The following is a 22,499-nucleotide window of genomic DNA, read 5'->3' as shown; positions in this document are numbered from 1 at the left end:
TTTAATGTAATTTTTTTCTTTAAATTTACAAGTTTTTTGTTTCCTTTAGTAAAATTACATATTTTAAAATATATCCCAATCAAAAATTAATAACAAAAAATTTTCATATACTGGTGTTTTTCAACTTCCAATGAATGAAAATCAGGAAAAGAAAAAAAATTAGTGACATCATCTTCAATAATCATAATAATCAAAACACAAAGTTACTATAAAGTCCCTCCATGCACAATGAGGAATAATATCTACCATGACCATGTTTACCTTGGGATCAGATTTATACCTAAGAGCTGAATGAAAGTTTAGAGGAAAGTCATGAAGAAAACTATTTTAAGGTACTTTATAAAACAAGCAAAAATCAGAAAGAGAGCTTAGGCTAGAATTTGAGCACTCATTGTCACCAGAATCTGTCCTTTTAACCTCTATACTATAAAACATAAAACAGAGTATTAGAGGAAAGATTTTATGTTCAGAAAAACACATGCATACTTTGCTATTTACAAAAAAAATGAAGAAATATGTAAACATTTTAAAGAGAATCTATAAATCAGGGAAATAGAAAAGTAAAATACAGGCAGTTTAAAAGTAAAGGGAATTTTTAAAAATAAAGGGGGTGGATAACTGATAATTAATGGAATAACTGCTGTGAAATCTATCAATTGATGATTTCAATGATATTTCTGTATTGCAAGAGTTTCAGATGATTTTTGCCTTTTCTTCTGGAAGGGAAAGAAGGGTGAGTTAATGAGAGAGAATTGCTTTAAATATTCCAATTTATAGTCAGCCTGTAAAAAAAAAATGGTGCATTAAATTTCCATTTGGCAACCCCATTGTAATAAGATAAAACATACTTTCTAAAAATTTCCATTTGATGAATAAGTGAACCAATTCAAAATGTCTTCATTTTATTGATATAGCATCAGCATCATTAATGATAATGCTTTTTGACAAAGAGCAATTAACTAGATTTGGTGAACTGAGCAATTGAGCATTGTATTTGTAGTCTGAACATTTGGCACTGAAGATTCTAGGAGTACATATTAAAATGATTGTTGATTATTTAAAGATTTATTAAGTTGATGAAGAACATTAAAGCATAATATATCCTGTGTTATTTAGGATGTGACTAGTTTCAAAACTATTTAAGACACAAAGAAAATTTATTGGCTTAGTAAGTAATAAGCTCAGTGTTTGCTCAAGGGTTTAATACAGAGTTTTATTAAAGAGTCAAGGATTGGTCTACTTCTCTTTTAATCTGTCTATACTATCCTCTATAACTTGTCATACTGATACAAACTGGCTTATCTCAGCAGATCCTAGAAACTCTAGTTTTCTTGTTCACAAACAGATAGGAAGAGTTTATATTTCCCAAATGGCAAATAAAAGGTAGGAGTTTCTCTATGAATCTTCTTAATCATATGACTTCCCTGAGCATATCACAGTAGCAAAGTGTATAAAATTAACCCAAATGATTTTTGCAAATCTGAGCCCATATTTAGAACTGAGAGTGAGATCAATCCTATCCAAATCATGAGTCTACTGTACAATGAAGTGTAAGGATATTGGCGGTGCAATTGCAGTGTCCACTATAGTCCTTTTTGAATATTTGACATTGCTAATGCTTGGTAGCATGTATTCACTTTCAAAAATCCACAAATATCCTTCTCAAAAAGAAAGATTAAGACTTCTTCCAATGTTGACTTCCAGTTTATAGGTTGGGTTATTTGGACAATTGACAGTCCCTTTTAATTAAACCTCATTGTAATGCTTTATGATTGACTGGGCAATGACTACATGAAAAAATATTGATGTCCATATCAATAAATAAAAAAATTAAAAGAAGAAAGGATTTCCTGACATATAAAGGAAAAAATCCTAAATGCCTAACAGGACAGAATGAAAAAACAAAAACAAAAACATATACTATCCTGTGCTTTTAGTGAGTTGTTAGCTATTCTTTGTTTTGTTCATTGAGAATTTTGCTAAATAGTTGTCTTCAAAATTACATCTGAGATTGATATTAGTGAAATACCATTTCAGTGGCACTCATAGTATTATACATATTTTTGTTATGTTGGGATTCTGGTGTTTGGTTCAACTCAATGTCTTCTCAATGTCAAATTTAAATAGGCATACAGAGAGAGAGAGAGACAGAGAATGAACATTCACATTGGAGCAGTCTTATATGTCGTGTGTGTATGTGTGTGTGTGTGTGATTAAACCTTGGAAATCATTGACTTCTCTAACAGAATAATCCAGAGGAATGGTGGGAATTTGGTAACATTAATCTAGATCTTCACAGTGCCATGTTACTGGTACTGCATTTCTCAGTGATTCTCTTGGTTCTATCCTCTTTTCACTAAGTCTTTCAAGTAGTTATATTTCCCCAGTGATCTTCTAATGATAGCAACATAATCTATGGTGTTCTTTTTTCATTTACATTCAAGATAAACTAATTACTTTTTTCCCACAATAATGGAAAAAGTCTGGAAACTCTTCTGTTTGAAACATGTTAGGTCATGTCTGTGGTTATTATATTGTCATCAACAGAAAGTCATGCACATAGGTTTATATTATAGGTCTCTAAACCCATCATGGTGACAGGGAATCACTTAAATCTGTCAAGGCATATGGTTGGATTAGGATTGAAAGTAAATTCACCCAAGCCACAAAACAGCTACAGAATTTGAGATAAATTGCATAACTTATGGTAATACCTGAATGATTTCAGTGTTTTTACATATTTAATTGCATAATCTTTAATGGAATAAAATATATCATGTATACTTATTTTAGTATGTGTGTGCCTGTGCATATACATGGGCATTTCAATATATATATATATAATACATTTAAAAATTTATAGAAGTAAAATATTTCATTAATTAGAGAAATGTTTTACTTTTTCTTGTAAAATATATTTACATCCACTAAATATTTTAGCTAATATAAATCTTAGGTTGATTCTTTCTAAAGAGGCTGCCCCTCACCAAAGTCATGCATAGTTTAGGTCAAGTAATTAGTAATAAGCAAAGTATTTCTAGAGCAATAGTTTAGAATCCATCCCAGAGCTAAATGTATTCAATAGTTAGTAAACATTCATTGAGTACCTGTTTTAAGAAGAATGCTATGCTAGGTTTCCGTAGGTAGGTAGGTAGGTAGATAGATAGATATAAATAAATATATGTCATAAAACAATGGCAGATTTGCTCTCAGGATATGTTTATTTCCAATATCATCACATCTTTCTTTTTTTCATTTTTATTTTATCATAGGAAGACACTTTTTTAGGAAAAAAATGATACAGGAACTCACCTTATTTATATACTTATTTATATAAAAGCTTGTGTAAAGCATAAGCATATGAGAAGTATACACATACATTTTCATAATTTGGATTGTTATTATGTTTGCCATTTTAATTTTCCCCCTAGATACCTTGCCTTCAATATTTGTCATAGAATTTACTAAAAGGAACAAGAGTTTAATAATATGAACAGATTTATCTGAATAGATTGCTTTGTGTAAAATACAAGAATACTGGGATTTCTCATGTCAACCTAATGTATGATTTCCCATGTTTCTAAATACATTTTATTAGCTTCTATATTTTAGTAAAAAAGAGTAATTAGCAGATAGTATCTTAATTTGGCCAGAAAAATATGATGGTATCTGTATCAGAAACCAAAAAATCATCTCTAGAAATTGTGAAGCACTCTATATTTGTTAACACTAATAATGTCATGATTATGATTTAACTTTTCTGTTTTAAAATAACTAATTTATGTAAGATATACTTATGCAACATATATACATACGGTCAATTTTGAAGATGGGTGAGAACTTAGTGAAATTTGTCTGTGTAGGATCATAAATTTAAAATGAAATTCATGGTTAATTAGAATAAGAAATTGATGAAAATAATGATATCTGATAATTGTTAAATGTTCCTGTGCCAGACATAATTCATAGAACAATGGAAAAGCACGTATCATTTAGAACATTGTATAAATACTTAGGCCCAGTTTCAGAAAGAGACAGGGAGAGAGACAAATTTCTTAGCCATGAGTAGTTTTGACACTGGGATAGTAGTTCTTTATTCCTAACAATGTGTTGCTAAGGAAACTTTCTTAAACTATTTCCAAATATGAATCATCCACACTCACAGATCTTTGAAATCCTTTATTTGGATTAAATCAAGACAACCTATGTAAAACCCGGAGAATGTGCTGTATATACATTATTTTCTCACTTTCCCACGCACATCTTTGCTATTTACCAGGACATACTTATCTTAACAATATAATACATTTGGCCTTGAATGAATCTGTTCAAATTAATGTAATGTTCACCACTGCAGTAGCAGAAGAGGCTGTGGTTTTGCAACTTTTATTTTTAAATCATTTGAAGCAGAAAATTCTAACAAGTTTTCTTGAAGAATGCTTACTGAAAATTAAAGGTGTTTGGCTTTTATAAATGACTTTATTACTTCTCAATGGGTGGTTTTATTTTACTTACTTTCTTGAAATTTAAATTGGACCAAGGTTATCAAAATTATATCCTACACATTATCACTGTCGAGTGCTTTTTAATAATAATTTTGTTAGCATTCATTATGGACATACTGATGGTAAGATCATGTGACAATTGCTTCAAAGACAGTTTCTGTGATGTTTACCTTCAATCAGTCTTCTCACTTTACAGATTAAGTTAAAAGATTTGCTAAAGACCATGAGACTAGTAAGTGGCAGAGCAAAATGGTATATAGTTATCTTGGATTCCTAAACCTAGGATTGTAAAATGAGTATTGTCCTTTCTATTAAAATTACTTTTAATTTACCCTCATATCTTTTAAATTTATATGATAATGTCATATGTGGACATCAAATGCTGGTGGCTCAATCCATCAATATCTATTATTTATCTAATTTGTGTTAACTACTAGGATTTACCTGAGTTTTCCTCACAGTCTTTATGGACTAGAAGAGGAGACAAACACAATGAACACTGTCTTGAGGCCCAATAGAATTAAGTAGTAAAATAGATATTCATACAAATTCTCTGGGAACACAAACCTAGCTTTGTGAAGATTGACCTAGCAGGTTGTGCAAAGAATAACTGAATGATGAGCCCTAAAAATCAAGTATGATTTCCATAGGAGGACTTTTTCAATAGAAAGATCATTACAGTTTGTGGAACTCAATGAGAAAGATATAGAAGTATGAATGTTCTGTATTGTTTAAGATGAAGCAGGTGGGCAGGCAAGAGGAAGAAAAACAGCTGGAAAGGAAAGTTGAGGACAAATTGTGGAGAATGTTGTCTACCATATTAAAGGGTATGCATTTTATCTAGTAGGCAAGAAAAGGTTTGCATATTGAACTACATGTTTCAATCCCCGGACTTAAGGAGCTATATATAGAAGCATTTGGGCATTATGAATGATGGAAAGTGCCCTACTAATGTAGAAGTTCCAATACTACCTTGAGGTGAAGCTGTCCAAATATATGTGGAAACTAGAATTTTTTCTTAGCAGATCAGTTAAGACCAATGATATAGACATAGTCTAGGGGCTGGGATGTTCGGAGATTGCTGAGTAATTTCTAAGAATACATGAGATGTCACAAAGAGGAAAGCATGGTAACTCTTGAAGATATTCAAGGACAAAAGATTTTGGTTGAGATAATATCTCATCTGAAATATGTATTGATATATGTATTGATAGGTATATATGTAGGAACCCAGAGTGGGGGTCACCTAGATATGATTTAAGAACTTATCCAGGAAAATATTATACAGAAGATTTAAAAAAATATTTTGAAGAAAACAATTATATTCAACAGTGTCTAAATTTGCAAAGGAATTGAGGAGGGTAAAGATGGAGGAGGGACATCTGAATCTGGTATTTTAGAATCAGAGTTCTGTGTTTTGAGAGGGCTATTTTATCAGAAAGTTGGTAAATAAGAAAGAATGCATACAATTAAAGAGGCATCCTGGCACTTTGGAAGCAGAAAAGTGGAGTAAACTACTCAGAAGTTTTTTTGTTGAATGTATGAAAGTGGTGAGATTGTAAACTGAAGGGTGGTAGAATTAGGAAGATATGTCTTAGATTGGAAGAATTTTAATACATTATACTAGTACACTATAGGAATCTGTAACACATGGTATATACTATACTAAGACTATATATAATATATGGTATGAATCTATAAATGTTGATTTTTCTGGACAAAAGAGGCAAATGAAAATCTCTCTGAACATTCACCATGTATTTTCAAAACAAGTTTTTTTTCCATTAATACTTATCCAATGCAATTCTATTTTTAGCAAGTTATTTTTTATTAATATTGATTTCTACTTAATCCCCTGGAATGCCTTTAAGTCCCAGTGCATTTCCTTCCCTTTATTAAAAAATAATCTTTCAAATTCAAGTTTTGTCAGAGAGCAAGATGGCACAGGGCAGAGAGTACAGACCATGACATAGTTAGAACATTTTAACATGACTTGACTTCATAAAATATGATAAAATAAGGATCAGGCAGCACTTTGTTTTAAAACATTTGCTGCTGGAATTCTATTATTCATTAAAAAAAGCCTGCTGATCACTAGGGTTCTGTCCCCTGATGCCCGGTTTTAGCACCTTCCACAACTCCCTGTGAATAATGTAGAGCAGTGATGGAATACTTCAAGCCAAATCTAGAAATAGACCATCTTAAAAATATGATTTTCCATAGTTAAATAATGCAACAGACTTTCCTATCTAGAAAAATGGCAGTAAACATTGAATTTTTCTAGCCAGCATTTACATTTATTAAACTAAGGTAAAGGAAAATAGTTTTGACTTGCCATCCACAAAGCTGATATGCATATGAATATATGAATGCATGTATTGTGGATGTTTATAATTAAGTATGATGGAAAAGTATAGCATGATTTTGACAAATAAGACCAGACATCTGAAATTCGTCAAATTCACATTTATAATCTGAGCTGTAAAGTACATCCTTTAACCATATTTATAAGTAGCCCTTTGAAGTATGATTTCATTTTCCATCATGTGACATAGTAGAAAACAGTAGGAAAAAAAAAAGCAAAAAGGCAGGAAAAAAGTGAAATAGTTGAAGCAAAGGTATAGCAAACCCAGTATCAAAGAGCTGAAGAGGAGAAAGACCAATATCCTAGATTTCGTTTTTTCTATCACAGAAATAATTATCAACTTCAGAACGTCCATCTAAAATTTTCAGTAACAGTGAACTAAAATATATAGGCAAGGGCTGACTTGATGGTTTGACTATGATTTTTCAACTTTGGTGCAAAAGTGATATCCAGATTGATGTGCTGTAAGAAAGTGTGCGTGGCACACCTTGAATGAGATCCTCGGGTCCCTTGATGTTGGGTCCCTTGATGTCTTAGGGAACCTCCTGTTGATTTCCCCAGATCTGGCCAGACCTATATGGAAACCTATATGGGAGGGTGGAGGAACTGGCTGCTGGATCCCTGAGAGCCCCCTGCTTCCAGTGGGGCACAACAACAGAGTTGTGTGGCCTGCCAGGGTGCCGGCCCTGGAATCGGCCTCAGCTGTTGGGGCGCTGGCCGCCTTGGACCCCTCCAGGCTGGGCTCTCCCACTTCACCCCCTTGATACCCAGAGCGCTTCCTTCCCATGTACTCTGGGGAACAGCTCCAGCAGCTCTTGCCAGGTGCAGAATCTTCGGCAGGAGCGCGTGTAAAGTGACTGATAAGGTACCTCTGATGCAACATGACCAGGTGGGCAGAAGTTACTACCACACATAATAAGATGCCCTTGTCTGCAACATCATGGGAGGACATGAAGAAGGGGTCCTTGGAGGGGACAAGCCAAAATCTACCAAATCGTAAACAACCTGAAGCCAATAGACTGTCCCTTAACAATGTTTCACCCCAAGCAAAACATAAAAAGAACAAAAGGAAGAAAGAATACTTAAATGAAGATGTGAATGGATTCATGGAATACCTAAAGCAGAACTCACAGATGGTTCAAAATTGGGAGATGATAGCAATGGACAGCCAGGAAGTAAGGGAAGAAATTGCAGTTGCTTAAAGAAAGACAGTCAATGGGAAGGAAGACGATTAAAAAGACAAGCAGCAAAGAAAAACGCAATGGTATGTTTCCACTGTAGAAAACCTGGCAATGGAATTGCAGATTGCCCAGCTGCCCTTGAAAATCAAGATATGGGCACTGGAATATATTATTGATGTGGGTCCACAGGGCACGAAATAACCAAGTGCAAGGCTAAAGTAGACCCAGTTCTTGGTGAATTTCCTTTTGCAAAATGTTTTGTTTATGGGGAAATGGGGCATCTGTCCCACTCATGTCTTGATAATCACAAAGGACTCTATGCTGATGGTGGTGGTTGCAAACTTTGTGGTTTTGTGGAACACTTTAAGAAAGATTGCCCTGAGAGTCAGAATTCAGATCGAATGGTCACAGTTGGTCACTGGGCAAAGGGGATGAGTTCAGATTATGAAGAAATTTTAGATGTGCCAAAACCAAAGAAACCCAAAATAAAAATACCTAAAGTTGTCAATTTTTAATAACATTCAGTACCGTTGTTAATTACTATCACATTGTTACTTTCCAAACTGGCTGTGCTTTACAAGTTAGGCTTCCTTAGTGCCAAGAATAGTTTACTGCATTCTGTCCATCAAGGAGTATTTCTACCGCTGTTGGGAGAAAATCACTGAAGAAAAGCACAAGATGATTAAATTGGATTCTCTGAAAGAACTTGTTTTTAATGGAGAAAACTTAGACAAAACTAAGTAATATAGTTGATTTTATATATATATATGTATGTGTGTATAACAAAAGCATACTGCTTTGCATTTGTGAATGAATTTTTGTTCATATTGTTTTCTTGGTGTAAAATATCAATTTATTATTATACTAGAAATTTATAATTTGCCATAAAGTCTGTATTTTTAAAATATTGAATAAAAAATGCATTTGTTATTCCCTGAAAAAAGTGATATCCATTCAGTCTATGGAATGAATCATACTTTAGATTTTGAATAAAGGTCTTTTTCCAAGCTAATGATATGTAGTTGACATGTTCTCAAGTTCCTAGACAGCATCAGAGAGCTGCAGCTTCCAGTCAGCCACACCACTGTGATAATCTACAACTAATATTTAACAGTGTACTGTATTGCTGGGATAGGACATTTGATAGGTTAAATATAGAAAATGCAATTTTGATTTACATTGTTTTCACTTTGTGGCCCTATAATAAATCAAGGATCTTCTGTACAGTATTCCATGACAATAATATCCTACCCATATTCCTCCCATAGAAATAGAGTGGCACTTAAAATCCTATGAAGTAATATGATTGAATATGGTACTAGTGTGTGTTTGTTGGTGTTGCTTAATATATTTCTTAATCTTTCGAGTCTTTCCCATTTCCCACAGAACTAACAAAAAAAATGGAGTTAGTAATAAAGTTGTCTGAAATGCAATCTTACTACTTTGAAATTGATGACCCACAAAATATTACTTTATCCTTGCTTTTGTGCCTCCTTTTACCAATTATCTAAGCCAGAAATCTAGAAGGCATTTTCAACAACACTCTGTTTTCTTTGTATTTAAAGTCACCAAATCCAATAGATTATGAGCACAAATATGTCATAAATTCACCATGTCCTTTCTGCCACCATTCCTACTGTTTTCTAAGCCCCCAACATAGCTCATCAGTTCATTGTTTTAAACACCCTTGAGTGTCATGGGTCAAGTACTATTACCTTTTGTACTTCACTGGTCTCCTAATTGGTCTTGCTGCTGCCACTCTTCCACAGACCATCCACACTGTATCCAGAGTGATCTTTAAAGAAAAAAATTAAAATGATATTACTGTTTTCATGAGTTGACTGTCAGTTCTCTAAAATTATCACCAGAAAAGCCCTACTGATCAAGCAGTGTTAAGTGTCTTGGACATACTACCATAAGGGAAACTACTAATTTGACAAGGTCTTGGCCATGTGTTAATGTGAAAAAAAATGGAAAAGGGATCATACAGAGCTTGGCTTGTGATTGGTTATCCAGGTTTTACAAAGAGGGGAGCTGTTTGCTATAGGATAAAAGATTTGACATGATAGTTTTTAGACGGATAAGAAGAATGGTCTTGAAATGAAGAAACAATCTCCACAAAATTAATAGCTACGTTGGTTCACAGTCTTCATTCTAAGTGTAGGTATTTCCCAGGGCATGAAGCTAGGTCGTCTTTGCTTTGTCTTGGTATTATAAGGATAGGAAATCATACTGGTTTTTGTACTTGTGTGTTTTTAGTTGCTTCCTCTGTATTATAAAACATAAAATATTTTATAAATGTCAAAATGTATTACAAAATATATTTTAAAGGAAATTTTACTTTGTAAAGCATACAGATTTTATGATATGTTTTATTATTTTTATCCTACCCTCAATTTATGTAATATGCAAAACAAATTATATCCTCTAGCTATATTGATTCTTGTGATATTCTTCCCCCACCCCCGGCACATATGCACTCAGTGTTGTCTTACATAGTTTTATGTCTTTGAACAAATTCTTCTTCTGCCTGATAACCATCCCAAACCTTCATTGTTTTCTTTCCTTGTCTGGCAAATTTTGATTCATCTTGCTAGATTTCCTCAAAAATCTTTGTTTTGGGAAATCATTCATGATAAAAAAATTCCTAGGTCTCAGTAATGTCTGTTTTCCCCTTTCTAAGCTTTCCTTTCTTCTTGGGCATATACCTATATAGTTCCTCCATGGGACTATAATTTCTTTGAGGGCAGATGTTTTATTCTTCTTCATATATATTCTTGTCTAAGAAAGTGACTAAAACACAGTTTATAACACATGAATAACCAATATGTACTTATTTTAGTGTTTTTGATTGAGTATACAAAGCATTGCTTCTTAAGTTTGTTTTACTTGGCACAGTAGCCAGCTTTATTGAGAATTTAACCATGGGTGAGGCCCCTAAGGTCTGTGCACAGGTAAGTAACACATTTAATTTTCCTTACAAAATATAGAAAGAAGTTTGAGTGGTACAGGAATATTTTTGGTTCCATAGCCCTTATTCTTAATCCTTTAATGCTACCCTTTTTTAATATGCTTAATATCATATTGCTAAGGATTGCCAACTAATTCTGCCACAAATATGACAACCATAAACATGATATGTGTTATTTGGAATACTAAAGGGCACATAATTTATTCTATTAATATTTAGATAATGTTCATTAAGTATTCACAATGTGCTAGTTACTATTTGAATTTCTTTATATGAACTACGTAAGCAACCTAAATAAATTTAGGAGTTTTGCAACATACATTTACTCCCTCCTCTTTGGTTTCTAAGGTACTACACATTCTTGGTTTACCTTTTGTATTTCTAGCTTATGGTTTAATTTTCATTTTCAGATTCTTATTAATCCAAATTCCTAGTATCACACTAAGCAGGGTTCAGTTCCTAGACTACATTAATTTCCTAGATGATATCATGACATTAAATATTGCCCATAAATTGATGCCTCTCAAATGATTATCCCAACTCAGACCTTTTTAGTATAGTCCAAACGTTTTAAAAATTTTTTTAAAGACATTGATGGATCTTTATTTTATTCATTTACTTATATGCGGTGTTGTTATTTATATTTAAGCCAGTGCCTCACGCATGCTAGACAAGTGCTCTACCATTGAGCCAAACTTTTTAATATAACTATCTACACACTCTCTAGTCAATTTAAATTTGACCTGTTCAAAATTGAATGGACCAAGCTCCAAATCTGCTTCATCAACAGTGCTTTATATTTCTGTATCAACCACATTCTTTCAGTTGCCCTAGTTGAGCACTTCGGAGTCAAGCTTAATCTACCCCTTTTTTGCAAGTTGTAGATCAGAAAAATATACCAGGACTAACTTGACCAGGTCTATATCCACAACCTACTCACTTCTTACTATTTCCTTTGTCACTGCCATTCTTTCTGGTCTAGATTGTTGAAATAGCATTTTAAGCTGACCTGCCTACTTTGGCCTTTGCTTTACCTGCAAACTATTTTGTCTGCTATATGGTCCTGATAACCTATAAGTCAGATCACATCACTCTTTTGCTGAAAATCCTCCAATGGTTTGCCACTTCCCCAAAGGAAAATGTAGTCCTGCATTCTTGTAAATCCAAATACAGTCATCTCCTTCTCCCCATCCATTTCTTTCCTGGCCTCCTCTACCAAAATTGTTACCTTTTCTCATTCCAGGGCAGTCATACTGGCCTAATTTATGCCTCTGCCTGAACACATAACCTCCACATATTGACATGGAAATCTCTTCTACAAGTTTAAGTCTTTCTTTTTTGCAATACTCAGTGAACTCAATGATATTCTACCTGATCTTCCTAATTCAGTCCACAATGTTCTCTCCCCTGGCAATTCCTATTCCCCTCCCTCACTTCATTTTTTTTTTTTTTGTAGTATTTACCATCTTCAAATACTTTTAATTTTATTAAATATATCTCCTCCAATATGATTAGTTACATAAGAACTTGGATTTTTTTGTCTGTTTTGTATATGCCTCTACACTAATCCTCTAGAATAATGGTTGGCCCTTTTTAGTTGCTTAGTAAATAGTAGTTGAAGACATACTACTTTTAGTAAGTGACAGAACCAGATGATTTTAGAGCCCTTCTAAACAAAATAAAGAAAGCCATGATGCATTGAATATATAAAGTCTAGTCTACAAATTGCTCTTCTACCTGGCCTATCTGCAAATATGACAATTTCTGACAAATTATCTATTTGAAGTTTTTGTATTATTAGTTCATTTGCTAGGATAGATAATGAGAGGTATAACAATTGATTATGAATAGCTTATATGCTTATGAAAAGCAAAATGATAATGGATGTAACACATTGTGGTTTCCTTATTTAAGGAGTATTACCTACGATGAATAGATAGGATACTTAATTTTCTGAGTTTCTCATTTTCTCTCAAAACAAAAATAGACTATATATTCATTTGTGTGATGTATGCATGCACACCTCTGTGTGTGTGGGGTGTGTGTGTGTGTGTGTGTGTGTATGTGTGGTGTATGTGTGTGTAGTCTATATGTCTAACTATAAACACATATACACATATATCCTTGCACTGGTTTCATCAAATATTGAGAAAATCTAATATAAAAAATGAAGCTTGCTAGTTGTCTCAGTTCCTGGTGCAAACCTTTTTTTTCCAGCAAACATTGTTTAGTCACCAAAAACCTCCCTTCACAAAGCTGGGTTTCAATTTGTTGACTTCACATTTAAAAATGGTCAAGGTATTAGCAGTTAGTGTCATATGTTGCTCATTGGCAAGTGAGATCTCTAAAGATGGCCTATTATATGCTAAAAATAAAGGACTTTGATGCCAAAACCTCTATTCAATTCAGTCAGTATTTCAAACAGTACAGTGAGGGAAAAATCAGTTGAGGAAAATTGTCATCATATACATTAAATATCTTTGTGCTTCCCGTTTTGGTTAATTTTTCTCGCACCTTCAAATGCTTTGTGGGATCTGCTGCTGACAAGGAGCAAATTTATTTGTTTAGAATTTCGGCAGCCTTTCCTTCTTTAGCCTTGACTTTCTTGTAGACGTGCTAATGAGCTGTGAAAAGGCCAAATGGGAAAGAAATAAGACTTCCAGATAATCCATACTCTGATAAACTACTCCCATGATAATTGGCAGTTTATGGTTCTTCTAGGGCAGTGGGATAAAAAAGCAGTGTTGGCCATGTGTATGGAACAACCTACATTAATAAAATTATAAAAGAAGTTTACAAGGTAATCACAATCCATTCAAACAAATGTCATGTGAGTACCTTCAGGCCTAGGCACAATTTGATTATCTGAAAAGCTTTATAGGTCAGATTGTGCTGTGTCCCAACATTTCTAAATCATGAAATTCTAAACCTACTTGTGGCTATTTCTCTTCTACCTTAAATGAATTTCTTTTTCCTGATTTATATTTTTCACAGGCCAGATCAAAAACACATCTGCCCTTCTTTTTCTGCTTAATTTTCATGAAGTTATCTACATTACAATTTTCAACTGCTTCCATATATTTCATATTCAAAATTTAAATCACTGTGTTAATTTATGGATATAGCAATAATTCTGTTTCATTTCTAGCATAATGTGAAATAAGTCACCATATAAAAATACTTATTAAAAATAGAACAAGGAGTGATTTTGTAGGAAAATTTTAAGGATTATAGAAATCAGGAATATAGAGAATATTTTAAAAATATAATAAAACTTTGTTTTTAAACACAGTGTTTATTCTTTCACTATTTGAACAAAGTATGTTTATACATTGTATCTTTCCATTCCTATTTTCCAAAGTAGATCAACCATGTCAAAACCTACCAATAGCATGTTTTACGTTTTGATATATATGATTATATAGCAATAAAAATTCCAGTAATATTTTTGTTCCATATTTTATCCTGTTCATGCTTTAATGTGCTGATTTGAAATTTAAATATGATTAAATTTTAGGGCACTGTGCTAATGAAGCCCATGGTAGTTCTTTTTAAACAAATTCATATGAGTATATTATCCATTGAGGATGCAGATATTGTACACTAAAAGTCAATTATTTTATAAATATATAAAATTGGTCACAGACGGATCTAAGGGTGAAAGAATCTAGATGAATAAATGAATTCTGTCAATAATTGTATGGGTTTATGATACACGTAATGACCACATTCACATAAAATATGGCACATTTTTATATTTTGATTTTTAAATGCAATTTTACAAATCTAGCTATCTCTGGGAAATTTCTTTCCCTTGAGTTATTAAAATGATGTCTGACTAAATAGTTAATTTTAGAGATGTCTACGAACTGATACTGAGTTCCGTTCCCATCTCTGCTTTTTATTAGCTCTATGACCTTGGGCAAGTTTCTAACCTCTATGAATGTGGTTTTCTTATTGTAGAATGTAGACAATAATTATCTCTTATGATATGAAGTAAAATTAAATGATTTAGTGACATATTTATACATATTACAAATAGTGGACACTCAGTGTATTATTTGTCTTTTTGATTGTAAATTCTATAGGAGTTTAGAACACAAGACAGGCATCATAGATTAAAACATAGTCTACAAAGTGAGGAGCACCCACCTAGGTGAAACAAAAAAATGATTCACTGGTTTTCTAGAATAATGTATTACAATGTGTTCCTATATTCATATTATAATTATTAACTAATATACTTTATCAATTTAAAACAATAGTGATAAATTATTTAAACCAGCATACCCAAAATATTATAATATCAATATGAAATGGCTTTAAAAATGATAAATTTGCAATCATTTGAAATATTTTAATTTCAGTTAACATGTATTAATTATACATATTGATGGGGTTCAGTATATTTTGACACATGCATGCAGCATGTGCTAATCAACTCCAGCCTTATTTTTAATCCACCCCTTGCCTTTCAAATCTCTACTAATCACTATTCTACATTCAGTTCAGCTTTTCATAGCTTCTACATGTGAGGAATAACATGCAGTGCTTGTCTATCTGTATCTTATTTCATTTGCAATATTCTCTAGTTCTGTTCATTCTGCTGCAAATAACAGGGTTTCATTCCTTTTCACGATAGAATAATATTTCATTGTGTATATATTCCACATTTTCTTCATCCATTGACCAGGTTGATAGTCACCTAGGTTGATTCCATATTGTGGATATTATGAATAATGCCTCGATAAAGATGGATATGCAGGTATCTGTTTAGAATGCTGATTTCATGCTTTCAGGTCATTTCATATAATATATGGTATGTGATATCTCAAAAACTTAGAGATCCTGAACAGGATGGCAGTAATAGTAGGCCCCTTCCTTATTTACTGGTATCCTCTGTGTTTGCAATGCAATGAAACACATGTGTACAGTTTAGTGGGTTAATGGATTTTATTATCTTACATGATAGAATATTTTTGCTGGGTATGGGGTATAGGCCTGTAATTCCAGTGTCTTAGGAGACTGGGGCAGGAGGATCACAAGTTCCAGATCAGCCTCAGGAACTTAATGAGACCCTGTCTCAAAATAAAAAGTAAAAATGGCTGGAGATGTAGGTCAGGGATAGAGCTCCACTGGGTTCAATTTACAGCATCACCCCCCAAAAAGTAGAACACTAAATGTTTTTCAATAAAATAGGAGTGTCCTAGGAAATCTTTTTTACTGAACAGAAAAGTTCTAGTTATCTCATGGCAAAGTAAGAAAATAAATTCTGTATTCTCTTTTTCAAAAAGTCAAGTGTCTCAACTATGCTAAACTTTTTTATGTTGGAAAGTGACTGTGAGTACCATATTATTCTCAGATATTTCCAAAAGCAATAAACTACTTGATCTTTCCATTGAAGGCAAAGGTTCTATATTAACAATGATTTCAAAATGAGTAGCATTTTATAAGAAAGTTATGCTAAAGAGACAACATTTCAAATGGCTATTTGGCAGTATTCTCATCATAAGTGTATCAGTTATAGAATCTTAAGCATCTGTAAAACAATCTTGAAAAGTTTTCCAATCTGTTGAAAATATTATAAATGAAATGTTTTAGTGAGGTTTCAAATCCACAGTAGAAATAGAAATAGAATAGAAATACACACACACACACACACACACACACTTCTCATTGCTTTTCACTGTCTTCCTACATGGACCCTCTGGTTTACTTCACCAACATAAAAGAGGACTTTTATTACTTTTCTTGAGGCAGCAGATAGAATTTGCAGCTAATAATGAAATCTGCTAGAGTCTTCTCAAGGCTTAATGCCATTAGTATTTTTTTTACACTGCCAAGCTCTAATGTCCTTAAAGGATCTTCTCTGCTGAAGAGAATAGGGAGACAAATACAGCAGTGAATAAAGCAGCAGGTGCAATAAATAGATGTGGAATATAATATTTTTTCTCTGCTATGATATGGAAAGATACTATGACTTTGGACTTCATTCCCTCATGAAGAAATATCTTTATAGTAATCTAAATTAAGAAGGAATTGTGATAAGATATGTGCTAGAGATTGTTTGACTCAACAAATATCTGGCATATTCTACTATATGTCAGATACTGAACAAAACTTTCTACTTTCAAGGATCTTACCTTTATGCCCCCTATGAGGCTTTTTCTGAAGGTTATTCAACACCATTGTTTTGGAAACAAGGAAGGGAGACAAAAAATATGTAAAATAACTTCTAAAAACTCACTGAATTTATTTAAATAATATATGTAGAAGATGTTGGGATAATCCAAGTAATGGTATACTTTAAGAAAAACTAGTTTTTTGGGGAAAGTTGGCCTATTTAGCAAAAATGTCTTCAATTAAATAAATGTTTTTACAATCAAACTAAAGTCCTCTTAGTTGTTAGTTTTTCTTAGTTCTATATTCTATACAGCACTAAATCAGAAAAAATGAGGCAATGGTAGTGATTTTATAAAGGTTGAATGGAAAAGGGTGATACTTAATATTAGTAATAAAGGACTCTATGTATATGAGTCTTACAAACACCCTGAAAGTAGTATCATCACCTTATCCATTTTCACATGTATACCAGAACTTTAAACTTAAATAGCTTTGCCTAGCACACATTGCTTATAAATTCCAGAAGCTGAACTTGACCTTAGGATTATTTTACTCCCAAATGAGACAGATTTAAAGTAGCCCCCTTAGATACCGGTTTTACACACATTGAAGCTTTTGGTACATTGTTATGTCTGTGGATATAAGTGGAGCCAGGAGGGCAGTGAGATTTTAGAGAAAGCTAGCTTGGATATGCAAGAGTGGAAAAGTGACTCAGAAGAATCAGTTGGAGAGGGAGAGGTTGGAAAGAGAAGAGCTAATCAATACTGGGATGTTCTTGAGTCTTTAATAAGGAACTAGTTTAAATATGGGAAGCAATTAAATGATCAGGAGACTGCAATCAATGGCCTGAGTCTCAAAATAGATTTGGCACCTGTGGTTTCTAAATAAAGTTTTATTGGAACATATTCATGTTTATTCACTTATACATTTTGCTATGGCTCCTTTTGTATTGCACTCTACAGTGACACTACAAATTAAGTACAACTAGCTGGTAGTAGTTGGTAGAAACTGAAGATATTTACTACCTGGGCCTTTACAGAAAAAGCATGACTCTTTGGTTATATGATAAGATTTTCCATTGAAATACAAAATACTAGTATTAATGTGATTATTGATAAGTTTTTGGGTGATTCTACCCTTATAACTTCTAATTTATTTAAATGTAGACTTCTAAAATAAATAGAAACATAGCTAAGAATACTGTAGAAGGTGATTCATGAAATAAAGCAAAATTTAAATTATTTAAAAATTTAATTTTTTAATGAATGTGAGATTTTATTAATAGTCCCATACCGATGGTTTGAAACAATAAGAGAAAAATAGTACATGGATTTTATGGAAAAAAAGTCAAACAACATAAAAAATCTGCTATAAGCATAAAGCTTAAAATGGCCATATGGAAAAATTTTACAATATTTTTTCCCCTCATAAGTCACTCTGGTATATTTTATGTTGTAGAAAATTCTAGACTACAGTGATTTTTTAGATGGATATGAAGTGGAAAATATTTTAGTTCAGATAGTGTTTTCATTTTCATGAGATATATGTATTCCATTTTGAAATGTTTGGTAGGTGAAAGAAATTGCATAAAGCAGCTTAGTTTAGAATAATTTTTATTTTAAAGGTATTGACTAGTGAGTCAGATTTTTTATATATTTATAAATAAATGATTAAAATAAATAACACTTGTTACTGTTGCATAGGCCTTAGAGAAAATAACTTAGAAATTTACTTGTTCTCAGATATTTTGACACTATCTTATTTTAAAGTTATTTTTAGAAAAACACTTATTTTAAAATTACCTACCAACTATTATGAATTCCAACCAAATATTAACTTTTTAAAATTATTAATATATACCAAAACACTAAAAAGTCATTGTGTTTATCTTTCTTCTCTGTCATCTGTGAATTTCATAATATTCTCTCAGCTCTTCATAATGACAAAAAGAATGTAGGCTTATCGGGGATCATGTTTCTTTTCCCACGCCTCATAGATATGACTTCAGTTTCACTAATCATGAAACTGGACATCTGTTTTCTACTACCTAATACACTTATGAGAAAATTGTTTTACATAGGAGTTGATTGATGTTTAATAAAAATGTTATTGTATACTATATTTATTTAATAAATGACAAATTTTTATATTGTCAACATTCCAGGAAAAGAGATATGGATCCCCAATAATGGGACTATCAATCATGAATAAATAAGCAGGGGGATAACAATTAAAAGCATGTATGCACAGGCCAGGGTAGCCTATGGTAAGTCTGAAGAATAAAAGAAAGTTTGGAGTTAGCAGGTGGAAGTAGAGAAGAAATTTAAGGTGTTTTGAAAGAAAGCTTATTGGCACTTGTGACTTTATGTGAGAACCGGTAAACTCTGATTAGCAAGTGGCTACAATTACTAGGTCAAACCAGTCTTAAGTCATAACAGGCTGTTTGGATTGGGCTTGTTAAATAGTATGTCAAGGAAGTGTTCTTGTTAAGTAGTTACTGTTGTGATAATTATTATCAGGCAAACTGTGCCTGGTAGGCCTCCCTTCATGCCCTTCTCTGGCTCTATTTGTCAGGGTTTGACGTGGGTGACTACATTGTGAATCTGATAACTTTCACAATATTATGTTATAAATTTTTCTAGGTACATTTAAATTTAAGTATTTTATTATTTTCTCTCTGAACTTTTTCTTTTGTTTAGGAAAGTCTGTCAGAGTAATGATTTCTTCTTTCCCTTCTTTCTTTATTTTATGAGAAGGTTTCTATTACTTTGTGGATTATAATAACCAAAACAGAAATTCTCAGAAGATGGACAAGAAAAGAAGAAATAAAAGGATAAAGGATGGAATGACTTAGAATGTATATGTATATCCAACAATATAAAATGGGGAATTAGGGCTGGGATTGTGGCTCAGTGGTAGAGTGCTCACCTAGCATGTGTGAGGCCCTGTGTTCAATCCTCAGCACCACATAAAGATAAATAAATAAAGGTATTGTGTCCATCTACAACTAAAAATATTTAAAAGGGGGGGATTAGACAAAGAAAGAAAAGTAAATAAACACATACATATCTGTTCTATATGAATATATACATACATATAAATATACAAGAATTATCAAATGGAATATTGGGGCATACATATTTAAAATCATGACTATGTTATATATCACGATTTTCCTCTTTAAAAGACATAGTTATTATTTAAATCACAGTCCATGGGAAACTTTTATTGAAAGCATAAATGTCAATTGAGAAATTAAAATACTCTAACTTATTTTAACAGTATTTATTAGTTACCTTCTAGTAGGCAGAGTAGTAAAGGGTAGTGTAACATTTAAAGGTATCATATAAAGGTATACTCTTATCCACAATTTTGCTTTTAAGGGTTTCAGTGCCCCATGTTCAACAATAGTCTGAAAATATTAAATATGAAGTTTTGAAAATAAGCAGTTCATAATTTTTAAATTATACAGTATTCTAAGTAGTGCAATGAAATCTAGCACTATCCTTTCTGGGTTTTGAATCATCCCTTTGTATAGTATATCTATGCTAGATACACTATGTGCCTTAGTCACTTAGTAGACATCTTGATTAATCTATTAGATTGACCATCATAGTATTACAGTGCTTGTGTGTAAGAAAACCTTATACTGTAGCCTAACAGGATGTCACAATCCCTACATCATTCACCTCACTTCATCTTATTACATAGGCCTTGGGTCCCATCATCAGAAGAGAAGGATGAATATAATACAATGGGGAGAAGGGAAACTATATTCACATATTTTTTATATAGTACATTGTTATAACCCTTATATTTTATTAATTATTGTTGATAACCCCTTACCTGATTTCTTTTTTTTCTTTTTTTATTAGTTGTTCAAAACATTACATAGCTCTTGACATATCATATTTCGTACATTTGATTCAAGTGGGTTATGAACTCCCATTTTTACCCCATATACAGATTGCAGAATCACATCGGTTATACATCCACGTTTTTACATAGTGCCATATTAGTGTCTGTTGTATTCTGCTGCCTTTCCTATCCTTTACTATCCCCCCTCCCCTCCCCTCCCATCTTCTCTCTCTACCCCATCTACTGTAATTCATTTCTCTCCCTTGTTTTTTTCCCTTTCCCCTCACTTCCTCTTACATCCCTTACTTGATTTCTAAGTTAAACTTTATTACTTATATGTATGTTATAAAACACAATATACATACATACTCTGTATGGTTTTATGCATTCACTTGGGCACCTTGGAATGTATCCTCCTTGGAGATATATATGTATATGAAGCAAAGTGGACTGGAAACATTATTGGGAATCTGTTTTTGAGAGAAAAGATACATTTTCAGATAAATATCTGACTTTATGGGTAGAATTTTTTAAAAATAACATAATAGCTTTGACAAGTACATTTTTAAAAAATTGTATTTCTTTTTTAGATATGCATGACAGCAGAGTATATTTCTGGCATGTTATACATACATGGAATATAACTTACTCTAATTAGGATCTTATTCTTGTGACTGTAGATGATATGGAGTTATCCTGGTCGTGTATTCAAATACAAGGATAGGAAAGTTATGTCTGATTATTTCTACTATCCTTCCTATTCTCATTTTTGTTGTGGTGCTATTTACAATGAAATCTCAGCTCCCAGACACTTTGGGCATGTTTTTATATTAGATACACTATAGATTTTGTGTCAGAAAAAAAAATGATGATGGATTAGGTAAGAAAGTTTATCTTTCAGAGTTATTTCTCTTAAAATGTCTACATGGAGATTCTCAGGCCTTGTACTAAAGCTTTGCTCATCTGGGGACCCAAAGTTCCTCTACCTTCTTGTTCTGTCATCCCCTAGGATGCTGCCTTCATCCCTGTGATCAAAGATAGCTTGCTATCATCATGTCTGAACCAGGGCCTTTTGAAGGAGGGAAAACAAAGAGGAGAGCATACCCATTTCCTTTTAGTCATGGTGAACAGATTGCAGATATCCTGCTGGCCAGTAGTTGGTCACATATTCTACTTAACTGCAAGGGAAGGGGGAAAAGATAGTTTATAACCTGAACAGCCAAGTAGTCTCTTTTCTACTGCTATATGAAAAATGGAGTAGGACAGATATTTGAGGACATTCTTTTTCATGTCCAGGTTTTTCTAGGTATCAAGATTAATACTTTTGGTTATAGAACCTTTTGTTTGATATATTTTGATAAAAATTGAAAAAATAAAATATATTCTTATATACAAAAATGAACGCATTCAATACAAATTTTTCCTATTAAATATAGAATGGTAAACAGGCTATAGCATTTATGTGAGCCTTTAATAGTTAAGAGTGTCAGCTTTAC

General features: G+C 32.6%; 1 protein-coding gene and 1 pseudogene across 7 annotated transcripts in view; both read left to right on the top strand.

The window, feature by feature from the left end:
• The window catches only part of Dmd (dystrophin), a 2,062,171-nt gene that overhangs the window by 507,470 nt on the left and 1,532,202 nt on the right, over nucleotides 1-22,499 (top strand). The gene's annotated exons all lie outside the window — the stretch shown is intronic.
• On the top strand, nucleotides 7,752-8,566 carry LOC114085987 (zinc finger CCHC domain-containing protein 9 pseudogene; annotated as a pseudogene).

This window comes from Marmota flaviventris, chromosome X (assembly GCF_047511675.1).
Source record: "Marmota flaviventris isolate mMarFla1 chromosome X, mMarFla1.hap1, whole genome shotgun sequence".
Classification (NCBI taxonomy): Eukaryota; Metazoa; Chordata; class Mammalia; order Rodentia; family Sciuridae; genus Marmota; species Marmota flaviventris.
This window is presented reverse-complemented; position numbering and strand designations above follow the sequence as displayed.